Source organism: Aquila chrysaetos, chromosome 14, assembly GCF_900496995.4.
Source record: "Aquila chrysaetos chrysaetos chromosome 14, bAquChr1.4, whole genome shotgun sequence".
In the NCBI taxonomy this organism is placed as follows: domain Eukaryota; kingdom Metazoa; phylum Chordata; class Aves; order Accipitriformes; family Accipitridae; genus Aquila; species Aquila chrysaetos.
The window spans coordinates 14,856,434-14,875,835 of record NC_044017.1 but is presented as its reverse complement, the minus strand read 5'-3'; the positions used below and the strand labels follow the sequence as shown (position 1 = coordinate 14,875,835).

At 38.1% G+C, this 19,402-nt stretch overlaps 1 long non-coding RNA gene across 1 annotated transcript; it reads left to right on the top strand.

The window, feature by feature from the left end:
- Positions 1–1,390: 1,390 nt before the first annotated feature.
- On the top strand, positions 1,391–16,419 carry LOC115350658. Its single transcript, XR_003926548.2, has 3 exons — positions 1,391–1,510; positions 14,296–14,440; positions 15,915–16,419. It is a non-coding gene; the product is annotated as an uncharacterized LOC115350658 (long non-coding RNA).
- The last annotated feature ends 2,983 nt before the right edge of the window (positions 16,420–19,402 follow it).

Below are 19,402 nucleotides of genomic sequence, written 5' to 3'. Positions count from 1 at the left end.
GATCAGTCTGGCTTTGTGCCAAAATTAACAAGCTCTCTTAGATACAAACAGACATAGTATGGACTGGCCTGTGGACAGAGGGCACTATACTGTCCAGAGTGCTAGAATGATTATTGGTTTAGTACAGTTTTGGCTCCAGGCTGGTTTCACTGCATTAGCACTGAATTCACACAGTTTTTTGTCTGTCTCGTATTTTGGAGTACTGTTCCTCACAGCCCACAGATGCCTCCTTAACTTTTCAGAAACCTCCTTGGATTTGGCATAGCAAGCATTGAACTGGAGTCCGTAAGTCTGGCTGGATTCAAGCTGCGTTGTTTCTGATCCATATTGTCCAGGGAATTTTGTAGCACCTGCATTATTGGGAATTGACTTTATTCAAGTCCATCAGTATTTTGGATAATGGAAAGCTAACTTTATGTTCATTGAGATACATTACATTTTAAAAGGTGCAGCTCACTGTTGCTTCATAGAAACATAGTATCATAGAATGGTTTGGGGTGGAAGGGACCTTTAAAAACCATCTTGACCACCCCCCCTCTTGTGGGCAGGGTCATCTTTCACTAGATCAGGTTGCTTAAAGCCCAATCCAACCTGGCCTTGAACACTTCCAATGATGGTGCACCCACAACTTCTCTGGGCAACCTGTGCCACTGTCTCACCACCCTCATGGTAAAAAATTCTTGCCTTGTGTCCAATCTAAACCTATCCTCTTTCAGTTTAAAACCATTGCCCCTCATTCTGTCACTACAGGTAAAGTCAAGCCCCCTTTATATACTGAAAGGTCACAACAAGGTCTCCCCAGAGCCTTCTCTTCTCCAGGCTGAGTAATCCCAACTATCTCATCCTTTCTTCACAGGAGAGGTGTTCCAGCCGTCTGATCATTTTCATGGCCCTCATCTGGACCCACTCTTAACAGGTCCCTGTCTTTTGGTCCCACTACAGAAACTAACATAAGCATAGGTATGGTGGCCTATAAATTTCTACTTCTCTGGAGGGAAACAGCTGCTCTAATTCCCTTTCTACTGCCAGCTCATGGCTGGATATTACTCCTTTCCTACGTCCTTAGCTAGTCTTCTGCTGAAAGATGTGGTTTTTTCTATATGCTTCCTGTGACTAGTCTTTTCTACTTCCTGTACCCTGTTTGGATGCTTCATAGTCTTTGTATATTTTTAGTTCTTTTCTCTTTAAACTTGCCACTGTATATCTGGCTCATTCTCCCTCACCCTTCCCCCATTCTTGATTAGGAGAACATAAAATGGGACATAGTCCAAAAAAGTGCATCTGGTATATTTTTTAATTTTGGCTCAGCCATCTGACCAGAAGTTGAAGAACGGAAGGATTGAAGCCATCTGGCAGCAGCAGCGTGAGGAGATACTGCTGTTTTATTTTTTAATGGCTCCCTCCCAGCTTTGCAAACCACTGATTCTGCTGTTGCCTTCATTTAAGTTACTCTTGCAGCTGTGGCGAGATCTTTGGCTTCTCCTTATCTCCTTACACCATAGAAAAGGAGGTATGAAATTATTAATTATGAAATCATGCTATTATTGACTTTTTAATATTTATAACCTTATTTAATATCTGATTACTTTGAATTGTATGCAGGGAATTACAGTATTTTCTTGTGTATGCTTCTGTAACACTTTATTGGATATGGTTTCATCTTAATTTTGGACATTTATTAAAATTTAAACAATAGACCTGAATAAGCTGAACATGGTACTAATTATTTAAAGAGGATGATCTTTAAAATGCATAATTAAAATGTTTCTTACTTCTGTGTACCAGAAACAGATAAATTTCATTACTAAAGTTTACTTCTGCATTAACTTGACTGTGTTCATCTACTGAATATGACTTCAACAAATGGTAAAAGTAGAATAAGTAGTGTGATATTCAGCTACTATGCTGAAGAAATAATGCTCAGCTTTTGCTTTTAATTAAACCTGTAAAATATTGGAGTCAACAGAGTTCCAGTGACTTACTATTGGTCTAAACTAATACCAGCTCCTGGAGTCTACTGTGTTCACCGAGGGTCAGCCAATGAAACATTCTGCTTAACCTACAAGTGTTCCTACTGAAATTAATTGTGGTATTTAAAGAGTGTGAGTAGGATTCATTTCAATAAATTACCACTAGAAAAAAGTAAGCTGTCCAGAATAGAGGCATGGTTCAGTTTCCTAAATGTAAGCATGTTGTATTATTTGAGACACAGCACTGATCTTATTTAGACATCCACATTTGGCCTACAAATATGACCCAAGAGAGAGATATCTGTGTCCTTCCAGAAGAGCAGATGGTAGCCCAGCAGGATACCTGAGAGTGTCTACAACAACACTAGATACCTGTGCCTGAAATTGCCCAAATTAATTTCCCTCTCACTATGAAGGCAGTCTCATCTTCACTGAATAATTCATCCAAGACGAAGATGATCCTGTCTCCCTGCACTGACTATGGGGGGACCAGGAGGAGTACCTTGGCCAAGAAGGCCAACTCTGAAACAACTGAAGTTAAAAGCAAGATCATCCTTACTTTAATTGACTTAACATGACTTACTGGTAATAAGCATAAGTAAATGCTGCAAAGATATTATGATAAATTTTGCACTTTTTTGTTTTTCCACTTAGAAATACATTTTGAGCCAAAGTATGACTAAAATTAATAATATCCCTATATTAATGTAGGAAAGAGTCAGCATTAAGGCTAGGAGAGAAATAGAAATATGGTTCAGATGAAAAAATCTTTTTTCTTTTCTTTAATGTACTGTGAAAAAGTAATGTCACATCTCTCATCATTCATGTTGAAGCCAAAGATGACTTTACTGTCAATTTTATTGGGAGAATGATCTAATCTCATTTTTTTCCCACAAAATATAAAGATAGTTGGTCTTTTAAAGCTACATAATACATACATAGCAAAAAAGAAACTTTTATAACTTAAAGGACAAATAGGACTTACAGCTCATCTGGCAAAACACCTGAATTAAGAAGGAAAGAAAAAGACACCAAGAAAAAGAAAGACGGGGGGGAGGGGGCGGGGAGAGAGAGGCCTGGTCTTAATCTCCAGGCCTGTCATTTATTTCTTTCACACAAAAAGTATGGGACACAGGTGGCTGAATGTCAAAGATCATACTCTGTCTGCATGCTTCATAAGGCATGGGACAAATATATGAAACAGGCTGGGGGAACAGAAAAATCACAAGAAGTGGGTGCAGTTTCAGTGACCCAGGTCAAAGGTTGCATTGCTTTTGGTGTTTTACAAATGTTTGACAGATTAAATGCCCACCTCCCATGGTTAGCAAATAAGCCATGCAAGTAAGAGTATTCATAAGAAATAAAACTTCATTCAATGTCCTTATTGTGAGGGATCAGGGTCAATTAGCATGAGTAGCACATGTATGCTCTCAGTACACACACTCACTCTTGGATTATCCTGGATTTTGGAAAACACGTATTAAAATATGTTTGTAATGGTAAAATAACACTCTGGTGAAGGGAAAAAGGATTAGAAGTAGGCAGGTAGGATATTTAGATACTGTTATCAAAGAAGGTGATAATTGTATAATTTCCTGTATATGTATTTGGCTCTTTGATATCATTATTGAGTAAAACTCTATTTAGTGCCATTTCTGCTTTGCATTGTAATGGCAATTGGTAAGAAAATATAGGAGACTGAAAGCCCATGAAGTTTCACTATGTCATAGTCCACAGACCTATAGCCGTAGTTTTCAACTTAGTTCTTTTTAGGTCCACATTTTATTCAGGCTTGTTTCCGGTGGTCATAATTTTGACAGGTAAGGTGAAATGCTGTGATTATTCGAAAGAACATATTTTCACATAGTGGCAGTATATGAAGTTCTTGGTAAGCTCATGAGAGTATTGTAAATGCACTTGAGAATCAATGAACTGTATACACAACTGTTTGTACAAGTGTTGAGCCTTATGTATTTCACAACTGTGGCAATGAATCATTCCTGAAGAGTTTGTCTTATGCTGCCAAATAATGCCATAGGTGCTCTTACAATGACTCTAAGATTTTGGGTATCTATCTATGTCAGTCCTTTCTTTCTACCCTTTGGCAGTTACTCAAGCTAGAAAGTATTCATTTTTACTTGCAGATTTTGTCTTCATAGTGCATAAAAAACCTACTGGAATTATCTTGTTCAAGAATCCATGCTGCTTTATATCTTCTAAAACACTGGCCCTTACTTTAAAAATGCTTCTCAAGCGTAAAAGTAAGCTTTTCTCTTGTTCTTTAGCCCCTGAAGATTTCGTTAGTAACTGGTGATGGGATGGCATCAGGACTGGACAGCATTATATGCTAGTACAGGAAAATTGTGATTTGAGACCAGATCTGATTATGGCTGTGGAAGACTTTCATTCTATTGTTGAAGGTGTTAGTACAATTTCCTAAGGAAATAAGGTTTATGCAGTCATACTTACTCTCTTTTATCTTTTTCTCTTTATCTGTTCATTCTGTTCTTTCCTCCTCTCCTAAAATCAATCAAGCAAACAATAATCTACAAACTGAAAAACTGTAACAGGTTTCAGTCAAATTGGACATAAGGGAGAGTTCTTACAGACAAAGATGCTTCTTTAACAAATACGCAGCTAAAGTGATGAAAAAAGATATTAGAAGTCTTGATGACTGTGGGCTGTTGCTGACTGCAGCTAAGCCTCCCCATTACCAAACACCAAAGAAGCCATATAGAAAAGCAACTTTAGGGGGAAAGTTTCAATCAAAGCTTGCAGTCAACCATGGGAAGCAAATCCATAGGAAATCAGGCTTCATGAGTTCTGGTGCTCAAAGAACTTCTCGTTTTACTTAAAATGAATGAGGGTTTTTTCTTTGTTAGGCTTTGCAATAGAGGTGTTTGTATGGGGGCTTAATGAATTTGACTGAATTAAACTGACTCCAGTGAAAGATACGTCAACCTGTTTTGCAACTTTCTCTACATGACTTACTGCATTTCTGCAGCATTTTGCTCCTGAGAAACATGTTTCACTGGCTTCATGTTCTGAGTATTGAAAATTCTGAAAACTTTCTAAGTAGAAGCTGCAACAAAGGAAGAATCTGAATGTATCCTCTATGTTTAATATGTCTCTCCATGTCAGATAAATCCATGCTTATGCCTATGCTACATGCAACAATGTAAATTAAATAAGTTTAATGACAAAAAAATACTTCAGATATTATTTCAAGGTGATGTCAGTTTTTGCAGCTGTCACTGACAGCTTTTTCAAGGAAGATCTTCAGAAAGAGCAAAGGCCTGGAAAGCAGCAAGGATCAAAGACTGGTAACAGGGAACTGGCTACTGGGGAAAGAAGGATAAGAATTGCTATAGTAAGAATATTTGATTTTTGCTGTTAGTTTTGCTATATATCCTACCTGTTGGTTGTAATACACACAAGTCATTTTTTTTACTACAGATTTTACAAAAGAGAAAATGTATATTCACAAGGCTCAGAACAGTGGATTGGGAGCATCTTCCTGAATGACTGTGTTTGTGTATGTGTGTATGTATAGCTTTTATGTTCATGAACTACATGAAATTACAAAATAATTAAACAGACTATGAAGAAACTGAAGGGTATCCACCTTACTGAAGTCTCCTTTTTAGGGAATATATTTTGCCTTTATATGGAAGAAAAAAAATGTATTCTCTTCCCTCACCTGATTTTGTGTGTGTATGTACAGAAGAGATGAGATTTCTATACTAGGCAGATGAATAGGTTATATTACATCTGAATGAAAGTCTTTTGATACATTTGTCAAAAAGAGTGCAGGCTGCAACATTTTGTCTTGTCAGATATTTGCTGCTTCATTTCACGGACTGAGATGACTGACTCACTGAGACTCTGGGCCTCAAGTCCAGGCATGAAGAAAGTCAGATTTCACAGGTGCCTCTCCCTGTACTATGCATGGGCCAAATTCAGCCCCTCAGAAGGCAGTGGCCACACACCAGACCTACTCTCAGAGAGCTGCTCTTACATCCCTTCTGCTTGGCTTGGCTAAGAAGCCTCCTGCCTAAGTGAACTGCGAAATCACCTTTACGTTTGACAGCAGAATAACACCTCCTAACAAGCTGGAAGTTCTTTGTAGTCACATGCTACATCTAGGCTGACTGGCAGTTACATGGTTTTGACTGCCGCAAAGCCCTGTTCTGTTTGTTCATGCTGCAGATGTGGTCAGAGCATGCTACATCTGCCTCTCCGTGCTTCCTTGGGTCTTCTTTTTATTGAAATGATTAAGAGAAGGTGTGATATATGTCCTGAATCCTCTCCAGTATAATGTTGGGATGCATGGGATGCAGTTACAGTGACCATTTGAACTCAGTAGTTTGGAAGCGTTCTGGTTCACGTTTTGGCCCAGCCTCTCTACCCCTCCCTCCTTTCAGATTTGCTTTCCCCAAGTAACAGGTTTGTGGCCAGGTTTGCATGCTTTCCCCAAGTAGCATCCCCTACTGCCAATCCTGGAGGCAGAATAGTGGCCTGGATGGGCCATGGATCTAAGCCTATCAGATATTTTTATGTTCTGCTAAAAACTTGTGGAAACTGTTGTAGCAGGGTAAATTAGACTAAATATTCTATGTAATAGAATTTTGAGACAACTTTGTGTGAAAGACTTAAAAGGTACATACTTGCTGAGGCAAAGCAAGTATCATCTATTAGATGGTTGTTTCCCTCCTCACCCAAAAGTAGCTTTCAAAAGTTATATTACAAATGAAAACCCTTCCACACTCTTTCAGTTTAATTCTGGATTCAGATCTAGCTCCAGCCCCAAAATTCCTCTCTCTGGTTGCTCGTTCTACCCCTTAGTGAGTTGAAACAATATAATGAATTACAATACACCAAGATTTGAAGCAATTTAAATTCAGAAATAGGTCTGAAAGTGAGTATAATTAACATACTATACTAACATGCTAGGTGATTCTTCAATCAGCAAGAATGACCACTGGTCCCTAATGCAAGATGGAAAGTTTTATGCTAGGCTGAAGAAGAGAAATCCGAGGGGACACCACCACTCACGTACTTTAAAGGCTGTTGCATCTCCTGGATACAGAGTTATAAAAAGGAATGAATACCAGTGGAATGACATTTCTGTGATACTTTCCAAATTTAGAACAACTGATATATCCTAAGGTAAAATACCTGTGTGAAAGGTTATGACAGAACACAATGCTTTTCCCCTTTGAAACTATACAAGTAAGAGCGGAAAGCTTTCCCAGTGTGTCCTTTTTAAAAGGGCCTCTCAATTTCAGAAGCAGTGTATGTAGCTCAGTACATGCAAAGAAGTGTTGCCAATACAAACACATTTTTTTCTCCAATATAAAAGCCAAAAAGAAAATTATCCACATAAAACCCAAATAAATCATCAGTGTCCACATTTACTACTGAGTTTGAGAGGCTCATTTTTTCTTCTGAAAGTTTTCTGTGTACTTATACTCGTGTGCTTGAACATACATGCATATACATAGGTATTTGTCCATATCTGAAAGTAGGGATGATATATTTTTGTATTAATGTTTGAATGGTAGTGAAACAAAGTTATCCCACCATGACTTGAGAATTGTGTGTTTCAGTCAACTGGTGATAAATCACAAATTTATTTCTTTGTTTCTCTTAAACACTCATATGCATATTTCTCAGTTGAAAAAAAAATATTTCAAAATTACTTAAGTTAAATATCATGAAAAAAAAATGTGCAAAAGGAAGACCAGGTTTTTGTATTTAGAACAGAGTAAGAATATATCTGATTTTTAGGAACACTAGGAATTTTGCAGCAGTTTACTAGAAGAAGGACTGAAGAAGGAAGCAAGGAATAGGCCATATTGGTTATTACCCTAAATAATGTGAAGATACTATATGTACATAAGAAAATACAGAATACTTTTAGTGTATTGGCTGGAGAATGTAGAAGGTGAATAGGGAGAGGAACAAAGACATGTATTATAAAGTAGAAAAAGAGTGGTTTACATTGACCAATAATTTTAAAGCTTAGCAATTACATTCTCAAAGAATAGCAAGGAAATGTAAATAGTGCCCTTACTAAATCATTGTCTACAATTCTTTATATTGGAAAATAAGACAGCAGAGGCGTAAACTGACTGAGGTCAGAAGAGACCTCTGGAAGTCATTGGGTCCAGCCTCCTGCTCAGAGCAGGACCTACTTAGATCAGGTTGCTCTGGACCATGTACAGTCGAGTTCTAAGTATCTCCAGTGACAGATATTCCGCAATTTATTTGGACAACCTGTTTAACAATCCTCTCTGTATATTAAAAATTCCTTACATGTAATCAGGTTTTCTCTTTTTCCAGCTTCTGTCCATTTCCTCGTCTGTTGCTGTGCACCTCTTTGAAGAGTCTGGCTCCATCTTCTCTCCACACCCTTGTAAGGTAGTTGCAGAGAGCCACAAAGTCTTCCTTGACCTTGGTCTTCTCCAGGCTGAACCGGCCCAGCCCTCTCTGTCCTTCTATGACCTGAGCTCTAGCCTGATTAGCTAGGTGGTCCCCCCTGCTCCAGTAACATCCATGTCTTTCCTGTACTGGGGACCCCAAAACTGGACGCAGTACTGAAGATGCAGACTCACATATGCTGAACACCGTGAAGCAATCACTTCCTTCAACCTGTTGGCTGCAGTCTTGCTAGTACAGCCCTGTATTAACTCTCTCTGCAGAGGGGCACTCTGATACCTCATGTTCAACTGGTTGTCCACCAAGCGGTTTTATTCAAAGATGCTTTCTAGCTGTACAGATGTGCAAAGTTCTGCCTTCCTGGATTCAGGTTCCTGCATTTGCTATTATTAAACTTTATGAGGTTCCTGCTAGCCTATTTCTGCAACCTGTTGAGTACGCTCTGAATAGAAGCCCTGCACTCCAGTGTATCAGGTGCTTCCCCTGCAATTTGATATCATCTGTGAATACTCTCCTAAAAAAATCAGTGAAATTAGTTTGGTTTTGTTTAACAAAACTAACCAATTTGCTGTCTTTTTAATGAACGCACATTACTGCTCTGTTCTAGATATTTAGGGGTTGCAACTAGGAACTCAGCATCACTTTTCAATTGTGGACGTCAGTTAGTGGTAACAGTGGAAGAAGCAATAGTGTAACTGATAAAAAAATCCATGAAGAAATTGTGGCTATTTATGCTATTAAAAAAAAATCCAACCCAAAACTCAAGTAGCTAGAAGAAGAGCAAGTTCTCATATGCTCAAGGGACTCAAGCAGCAGCATGCGAAAAACCTAGATTCAGTTCACCCCTCTGCATGAATGATTTCAAACCCACTTTTCCCACTTTTAAATGCTTGCCCTTAACTTTAAACTAACATAAAAGGTCTCTCTCAACGTCTCATGTTGACACTGTTCCACTGCCTATACTCAAATATTTACTGGAGAGGGCAGTCCATGTGTTCCCATCTCCTGGGAGAGTGTCCTAGCTAGAAGGCTGGAGAGCTATCCTTGTTCTCCATCTCAATGACATTCCGAGCATTTTATCTAAAGTGGAACAGTGTCAACAGGAAAGGTTGAAATAAGCTTCCTAAGAGTATCTTGCAGCCTAACTGTTCACATCTTTGTCCAATTCAGAATGGGGATTGAAACAGCATAAATAACCTATCAGGTAAATTGCCTAATCATCAGGAGTATTTTCAAATGTCTCCCTCAATCTTTCTGCCTGGAGTAACTTTTTTATAAATTACTTAAATACAAGTTGAGATAACATATAATAGAAGGACTCAGTTACCTGACGGAATATTTTGCAAGCTGAGGGACTGCTATTCAAATCTCCTTGAGCAAAGGACAAACTGAGGTGCTGAGCAGCACATTTTATAGTGCACATTTTATCACAGTTAAGAAAAAAATAGAGATATTAAAGTTTGTTTGAAATCAATTCCTTTTTAGAAAAATAAATTATCATGTGTAAACCATGTGCTCCCTGAAAAAAACAGGTTTTGTCATATATTTACTGTCAGAACATAAACCTGTCATATAAATGTTTTTCTATAGGTGTAAGCGCCTCATACTCAATTACTTCACATCATGAAGTTAGATTTACTCTGCCTCATGCAAGAAGCTAGAACTGTATTTCTTGACCAGAAATATTTTCAGTTTCAGTCTTAAACTGGCACCTTAGAACTTTTTCTGGATTGATGGCCTTGCAAATTGAATGATTACAGGAGATTCTGAAAGAGAAACAAACCTCCAAAAGAAACTTTGCGGCTGTTGTGTACTCTATCATTTTTGAAAAAGGTCTTGGAGTTTTCCATGCCTCTCGTGTTATTAGCAATACCAGATTGGTGGTTTTGTCTGCAAGCCAGACTATAAATCACGATCAGTGTTAGGCATCATATTCACTATTAATGCCTTGTTTTCCTTACTGAAATATCTTTTTGTGCTTATTTTCTCTTGATCCCTGGCATTCTGCTGACCATCAATCAAAAGAACAAGTTGGACATTCCTCTCTGTCTTGCCTCAGTGAACCCCTGATTTTCTTGACCATTAACCACTCTCTGGAATGTACATTTACTGTCAGCATCTTTAAGCCCCCATATTCTCCTCTCCCAGCTACGCTCCCTTGCTGGCACCAGGTTGCAAAGCAATATTTCCCATATATTGAATGAAGAGCATGTCATAGGCTGTTTGACATGGTCTGGGAGTCCACAGAAAACCACTGATGCACAACCCACTTTTATTCTACAGGCCTGTGGGAGCCTAGAGGGATAAGAAGCCTTTCTGCTAGGCCGAACACACCACCTCACACACACAAAACAAATATTCTTGCCTTTACTATTTAATAGGTTTCATATTAATGCAGAAAAGGATTGTAGACTGATGTTTATCTAAAGATATATCTTGAGAGCATTTTTCTTGAAATGTGTGAGTAAGTGTGATTTCATGCACCAGCTGTTCTCTTTCTTTACAAAAATGCAGTGTTTACTGGAGTGAGGAACAGTCTGCATTCATTATTCAGGAGCAAGGAAGTTTTGACTTTTTCTTGAGCTTCTGCAAAACCCTTCAAAGGGAAGGAAAAGGAAAATGGTTCAACACAAGTTCAGTTAGATGGTTGAATAATTCGTAGTGATATTTCCCAGAAGGCTGCTAATTCAAAGACTTTCTTTTATAAAATAGATTTTTCAGTAGGTCACTTTTCGTTATTGGACTGCTTGGTTTTCATGGGCTGAGAGCTAATACATGTTTTCTTATATTACTTTGAGAAGGGGAAAATACATACACATACTCTATCAGTCTGTAGCATTATCTTAGACATGTTTCTTCATCACTAGAGCAAGTTATTAACTTCGCCAAGTAAAAGGCTGTGAAAAGTTTCACAGATTCATTGTTCAGAGCATTCTAACTCATTCATGATATTTACTTTTCCATACACTATCAATATAGATGCAGTAATGTAAAGATTTGAGCCTTGATACTAAATGTAGTCTGCATGGTTATGCGGTTCTTTGTAAGTAGATTTTATTACAGTATTGCAAACTAAGGAATTGACTTTCATATATAATTGATTTGGCACGATGTAGGTAACAGCAATACCCCTTCCAGTACTAGAAGAGGCTTGGCACCTTTCTTGCTCAGAAAGATCATATTTCCAGCTATCCAATGACGTGCAACTTAGCTAAAAATACTTGAATTATGTCAGAAAAACAGATGAAATTAATTAGAATTAAGAACTGTAATAACTTTTTAGTCACATGCCAACACTAGAGAGGGAAGCTGGACAATGAACTGGATGAATTACCACTACCACTGCTGCCATTTATATATCTACCATCTGATGACCAGACACAGTGGTATCTTCTAGATACTTTGTTCCACTTCGGCAGTAGTGGAACTAACCCATAAAGCCAAGTTTATGACTGCTTTGCATTGGTAGAATTATAAGCAGTAGCTGTCATGTAACTGTGAGTTTGATCTGTGCCTTCTAGGCCTTTGCCTCTCACATTTTGTGATTTAAGGAAATAATGGAAGTGTGGGTGTAGAACTCTATTAGAGAAATCTTGCATATGCTTGCACCACGAGTTAAATATTCATTCTTGTATTAGCCAACATATGAAAGTCCATATGCGGCCATAGTAGGTTGTAATTTAGAGTGCAACTTCTGTCTTCCAAATCTAGATATCCAAGCGTTGAACTCCAAGCTCATCTCCCCAGGTTCCCTGTGTAGTGAGTGGATAGAAATAAGCAGGGGTTGTTCTTATATCTCTAAGTCTCTATTTTAGCATAAGCTGAACTGCCTTTTGAAGTTGCCTATTCCAGGGGACCTACATAAATTTATTCAGACCTAAATTTCTAATTTTTTTGGTATCTAAATTTTAGATTCTTATTCTATCTTCTTTTCTTATGACTTGCACCCTTACTGAACAGAAAAGCCATTAAATGGCCAGCACTAAGTTGGATCAACTACAAGGTGCTTTTGCAAGAGGAAACGTTTTATGCCACAAGATTTTTCTGTTGGCTTCTCTTTGTTCCTTACTGAGGATATTTCATCCATGGAAGGGGCAGAGGAATTCCTAGTCCCTTCATCTCAATTTGTATCAGTCCTACTGAGGACAAGACCAACTTCAATTTCTAACAGACTGTAAGTCATACCTGAGAATCAGTAAGTTGTACATATGCTGTTCTTAGATGGATATTCTTCTTTAAAAGGTTGATATATTTTTTTAATATAGATATTATCCTTTTCTTCCTTCATCACACTTTTCCTTACATGGTGACTCGTATTATCCTGTTCTTTAAGTACTGTTTTCAGTGGTAATATGGTAAAAATAGCTCTCATATATTTTTAAAAGTTATATTAATAACAGGACATAAAAGAATGACCTAAATTCTTCTTATACATACAGAGATTTGTCATCATTAATAAAGAAAGTTTATTTCTACAAATTACATTTTCCTTTAAATCCAATTTAATAGGAGAAAGTTGACTTTTATTAAAGATCCTGCTTTTCTTTTGAGGCTAGGAAAGACCATACTAATAAAATTTCCATGAACTTCTAGGCAAACTTACTTCCATATAAACCAGATGTATAGTCTTTCTTATACCATAGATTTGTTGAGCTATTTGCATGTAGACAAAAGATTAAACTAGCCAAATTAGGTAGCATTTACTTTTGTGTCTTTTTCCATTACATGAAGTAAAGTTAGTGAAGAAAACAATATGTGCTCATTTAAGGAAACCTCCTCTGTTTCTTTAGTTTTCTGTAGAAAAGATCTTGCTAAAGAGAAATAAACCATATACACAGAGTATGTCCTTTGTTGCCTAAATGCAGATGCTCCACTGGACTCAGTTCTTAACCCTTTTTTGTTATATAGATATATATTTTTTTTTCCTCCAACTGGTTAATTTAAAAAAACTAAAACCATCAAAAGTTGAAAAACAAAGAAACACTTTGGCTGAGGAAGAAAACTATCGCATAGTCTTAGCTCTGAGAGTGCTTTGGTAGATCTACACTATGAAAGGTATCCACTCAGAGAACAATCTCTGGTTCCCATGCCAGAAACAGCAGATCAGTTTGCATCCACACTGCTCAGTGATAGTCCCGTACAGAACAGACTGACTGTGTTTTCCTGCATTGGCCTTTTCTTGGACCTACCTAGCAGGACCTAGAGACATATTAATTACTTTTATTTGAGATTTTATTTTTTCATTGGTTTGGGGTTTTTTGTGTGTGTGTGTGTGGTTTTGGGAGGGGTTTCTTTTTGTTTGTTTGTTTAAAGTGTCTGAAAAAATGCAAGGACTCACCAGAATAATGCTCTCCAATGAAGCAGAGCACGAGTTGCATGTTTTAGAGAATGATATGAGGGCACCTGGGGGTGCTGGAGTGTGAAAGACCCACCGAGGATCATGTTAGGTGACTGATCGAGCAGCGGTAAAAAACTCCCTTCCACTTCCTGGATGTACTCTGTGGAACTTTTCCCAGAACAAGAAAAAACTATGTTTCATCCTGGGTAAAACTAATTGGTTTGTTCCAAGACAGACCAGGATTTAAATTGTCTGCGTAATGGGGATGATTTGGGGATTAGGATTTGAACCACAGTAAAGCGGAAAGGTAAGTTATTTGCCTTTGTAGGAACAGCTGTTTCTCAGTCTCCACCCAGGGAAGTAAATAAAGTTTCAATCCTAAAGGTTACAGGTCAAAAAGGAGGTCCAAGTAGAAAGACACATTTGTTATTCCTCATTGTTAATTTCTATGCTATGCTACTGATGTTGGACTTTGCCTACTTGGTATTTTCACTGCATTCCTCCTCCTTATGATGATTTACTCTCCTTTTCTTCCCTGCTCGTTAGCCTGAAAACACAGATTCTAGTTTGTGAAGAACTTCCTAAATACAAATTCTTACTCTAACTGGTCCCATGATAACTTCTGAAGTGGAAGTTGAGAAAAAAATACATCAGTCCATCCTTCCTGTGGCACCAAAAATACACAAGTCCAGTAAGTTGTATCACTTATTTTGATTATGTCAAATACCTTTGATAAATGTGTGTATGATGTTGTTTGGTACCTAGATTAAATGGGCACTTCCTTACATATGCCTATGATGGTTCGATCAGCTTGTATTCCTCAGATCATTTCCACAGCTGGCATATATCAGCATGGCTCCCTAGATATTCCTAGAGTTACGCAGATTGACAACTGAGGATCCAGCCAAATAAGACTGAAATGTTGACTAAAAAAAAAAAAACTGCACGTAAACGTTCTGTTACATTTCACTTGAATGAAAAATGAAGCTGAAAATTGCAAAATTTCCATGATCCAGAGGAGAGTTTTCTTCGAGGGATGGTATACAGACTGACATTATCGACTGATCCTAGTTTGCCAGATGTCCTTATGTTCGATGACTCTTTGAACCACACTAACTGCTGGGTATTTAAATATCCACCAGGGTTAGAGGAAAACGTGAGTCCTTCGTGTTGTAGTTACTCCATGTTCACTTGGTTTATTTTTCTTCTACCAAGAAAATCAAATTATAATCTCTAAAAAACAAGTCTAAATTTTTGTCCAAAGTGATCATCACATTTCAAATGTTACATCTTAGGGGGAAAAGGATTACTATTTTGTTTTTCTTACTCTAATCGATGAGGCAGAATATTCTAAGAAAGCAACTATATAAAGTAGCTCATTAGCCAGATACCCAAATGCAATAAATTATTCTGTAATTCATGAAAGATTTGGTGAGTAATATGGCAGAAGATGATGCCAAGTTATGGAAACTTGAACGGGTCTTTTTTTTTTTTTTCCCCACAGGAAGCTGTGGAATCTTTCTAATAAATAAGCCACTTACTTAATGTATCTCCCGTTGACTTTGCTCTTATTTGTACTGGAATAGGTTGCAAACCCACAGCTAGTAGCAGCTAGCCAACTGTCAGACATACCTGTATTGACTGAACTAAGCTGTTGCTCATGAATGACAAGAAATAACTTTTGGGGGATCTGATGGAAGGTTGTTTTATACTCACGTTGGAGCTCTGAAAGTTCAAAATTGGAAATATTTATGTACTTTTAGAAGCTTTAAAAATAATAGTGACATGAGGTAATAAAAATCCATAGAAATGAACAATTTATGACTAATAAAAGGTGGCCTTATTCTTTAAGACATGTAATCCCCTAATTATCCACAAAACATTGGATGAGATGTTCATTATTTGAGTCCTTACCATTTGCCAGTGTGTTCTTGGCAGACCTTTTAGTGGTATCAGCAGGAAAAAAGGAAATGAGCTGGAAAGCATTAAAAAATAATACTCAAAATAATATTTAGGCATGTGATCCTCTTATGAACTTCACATTGAGCTATTAAAACGCATTCACTAACTGCATAACAAAGAGGTAACAGGCTGTACCAAGAAAAGGGGATTTTAATGTGGTCAAATAGCTTTAAGAATATGTATTCAGTTTCTTTTTCTTTCAGGTTCATATATATAAGCAGCACTGAGGAATTTGCCTTTCTAAAGATCATCTGCTGGACTTGCCATTTGGACAATGAGGCTGATTCTCCATTTCATTGTAACTGAGGCAGTCTTTTATGGATTTGATAGCATTTAACAACTGCTTTATTTTCCACAGCTGTATATGGCTGCATTGTTAACTGTTTAAGAGACAGTAACTAACTCTTCAGATCTTATGAAGACACGGGGCACTTTTTAGTCTTAGCAAAGCAGGCAGTTCTCATCACCTATAGGTGATGTCCCCCCTCCATGGGAGTTACCACTTCTCATTGCTCACCAAAGTAGCCCAGAAAGGAGTCCCATGACCTTCCTATTTATTTGCCTGCGCCAGAGCCCTGAAGAGCAGTCTGTTGCTCAAAAACTTTTTATGAGCAAAAGAAAACACATCTCCTATCTAAAGCCAAGAGGTTATTGCTAGTATTGTTGAAATCTTAACAGTCTTATCACAGAATTATTATTAGTCCAGCTCTAATTATTACAGAAAACGGAAGAGAAAGAAAATAAAACCCAAATATTATTATACAGAAAGTATTATTATTTATTTTTATTACTACTATTAACAAGAACACAGATAAAATTATTATACACATGCTTTCTAGCTTCTAACCCTTTTCTTGGTGTGATGTTCACTTTTCCTGGTCCTTGGGGTTCTAACATTGATAGCTTTGGTTTAGTATGCGTGGGGTACAGTGAGTCGGAAACATCCTGATTCCTCCACCAGGAGGACTATGCTGTTCATGTTTTCATCTTCCTTACTCTAGGATCCCCTTTTTATATGTTTGCTAGCATTGCTTTACAGCTTGCTCTTTCTTCACTTGTCTGCAAGTTCATGATGAATCCGAATTTACTGTATATGGTGCATTTTACATAATCAGGTACTTGTTCTTTGTTCTGTGTTACAACTAAAGCTGGTTTTGTCGAGCTCCAGATCTGCATTTTTTTAAGTGACCACTGGTGAGTTGTTCAGAGCTATGGGGTCTCCATCATCAACCTGTACCTTGACTCTAATCATCCCGTGCCTGTACTCCTCTCCACTGCATCTTGTGTCCCCACTTCTCAAGGCATCTGCTTTCATACCAGGCCTGTATTTCTTCATACATATTTTTGTTAGAGTCATAAAAAATTTCTTGTACACAGAAAAACTACTGGTTACTATTATCTCTATAAAGCTTTGGTTATACCATACGAAAAGCAAAACCTCCGAATTAGGAGTAGCCAACTCATCATTAGAAAAATTGCAGTTACAAAAATTGCAACTAAACCAAGTGAAAACAGAGTTCCAGGTAAGACAAGAAAAGTTCAGAAAAAGAAAAAGAAATAGAAAAAACAAGTTTCAGTCCTGAGGCCTTGCAAACTCAGTACAAAGCCAGTGGCCTACTACCAGCAATGGCAATACATTTTCTCCTGGGTTGCAGGTTGATCATGCCACATCTGTGTTCAGGCCTCTTAAGGAAGTCAATAGCATAAGACTGCCACCTCCAGCAAGCTGTTTATTTCTTATGTGCTGAAGTTTGCATCAATTTAATGTGGTAATTAAGTTTTTAAGCTAAGCTGAATGAATACAGGCCTTTATGCTCCCTTAGTGCCAATGTGACAACGACAGGAAATGAGTAGCAGGGGATAAAAAAGAGGCAAAATCTAAAGGATTATACAAACAAATAGCAGATTCTTTTCAAGACAGAGCCCGGACATGGCTTTCTTTTAAGGTTGAGATCCCTTGATTTCTCAGCTACTGTCCACAGAATAATCCCCATCCTGCTGATTTGGTTTCTAGAAGAGTAGAATCATACCAAGCTGGAATGAAAATACAACAGCAGGGCAAACTGGAAGGTATTTGCCTTCAAACTTTGCTATCTGGAGAAGTATCAGTCATTTGTAAAAGTAACATTAATTTGATAATGCAGTGACTGTCAGTCTCACAATACCTTGGTGAATGAACCAGGCAGGTTTTGTGACATCTATTTTGCATACGTGCAGATAAATGAAAGGCTAAATATTTAGATGGTAGTAGGTATTTAAGTAGACTTAAATAAAGTAATGTGTCTATAGTGTGAGTGCACTGGAACCATGCTCCTATATTCAGGCTTTTTTCTGGATGGATAGGGGCTGTTTCTTTACCAGTAGTCGCAGTCAGGTATGGTATGCTGCCCAGTCAGCGTGTGCAGCTTGACCAGCTCAGAGTATGGGCAAGTGGAGTTTGGACCTACCTACACGAGCCTTCAGAGACTTAGCCTGTGCTTAACTTGCAAGACTTTGGTTAGGTTATACGGTAAAACTCGTCTGCACACCCACAAAGATGCTCAGAGAGACAATGGCAGAAGGGGGAGCCCAAATAATCCTCTGCCAGTCTACTCCCAGGCCTATCCCTGGAGCCATCAGCTCCTCACATACTAAGCTGAGTAAAAGAAATAAAAATGCCCAAGTTTTTATAACAAAGTCTACTCTCCCTTTCGTTATTTTTCTAGAATAGGGGAAAGGGATTTTTAAATGAGTATCCCTGTTTTTTGAACACTCCTCAAATCTTTATTCCTGTATTGCTAAATTCAGTGCTGTAAACAAAAGTCAAAACAAAGACAATCAATCAATTTCAAAATAGCAAAAACCCTCCAACAAATAAACCTTCCAAACAACAATAATTTTTGACCTCAGAATTAAACCTGATCTATTTTATGTTATCATCTGATTCAAGTAAAAAAAGGTGATTCTCCTGCTGTATTCAGCATTGGTGCAGCCTCACCTCGAGTACTGTGTGCAGTTCTGGGGCCCACAATTTGAGAAGGATGTTGAGGTCCTTGAATGCGTCCAGAGGAGGCAACAAAGCTGGTGAAGGGGCTGGAAGGCAGGTCTTGTAAGGAGCAGCGAAGGACTTTGGGCTTGTCTCGTTTGGAGAACAGGAGCCTGAGGGGCGACCTCATTGCTCTCTGCAGCTTCCTGCGGAGGGGAAGGGGAGAGGGAGGTGCTGAGCTCTTCTCCCTGGTACCCAGGGACAGGACACATGGGAATGGTTCAAAGCTGCACCAGGGGAGGTTCAGACTGGACATTAGGAAGCATTTCTTTACTGAGAGGGTGGTCAAACACTGGAACAGGCTTCTTAGAGAGGTGGTTGATGCCCCAAGCCTGTCAGTGTTTAAGAGGCATTGGGACAATGCCATTAATAACATGCTTTAACTTTTGGTCAGCCCTGAAGTGGTCAGGCAGTTGGACTAGATGATCGTTGTAGGTCCCTTCCAACTGAAATAGTCTAGTCTATTCTAATGGAGAATTTCAGAAAAACATTTTAAGTTTGACTTTCATTTACACTGAAGTGTTGGAAGAACATCTGAGGAAAGAGATAAGGCCTTCAAAAGGGCAAAACCTGCATTTACTTTCACTTAAAAGTTCCTTGATACTGTACAACAGGTTAACTGTCCCATCTTATAAATAGGAATAATTTCTATTGTCTCGTCTATGC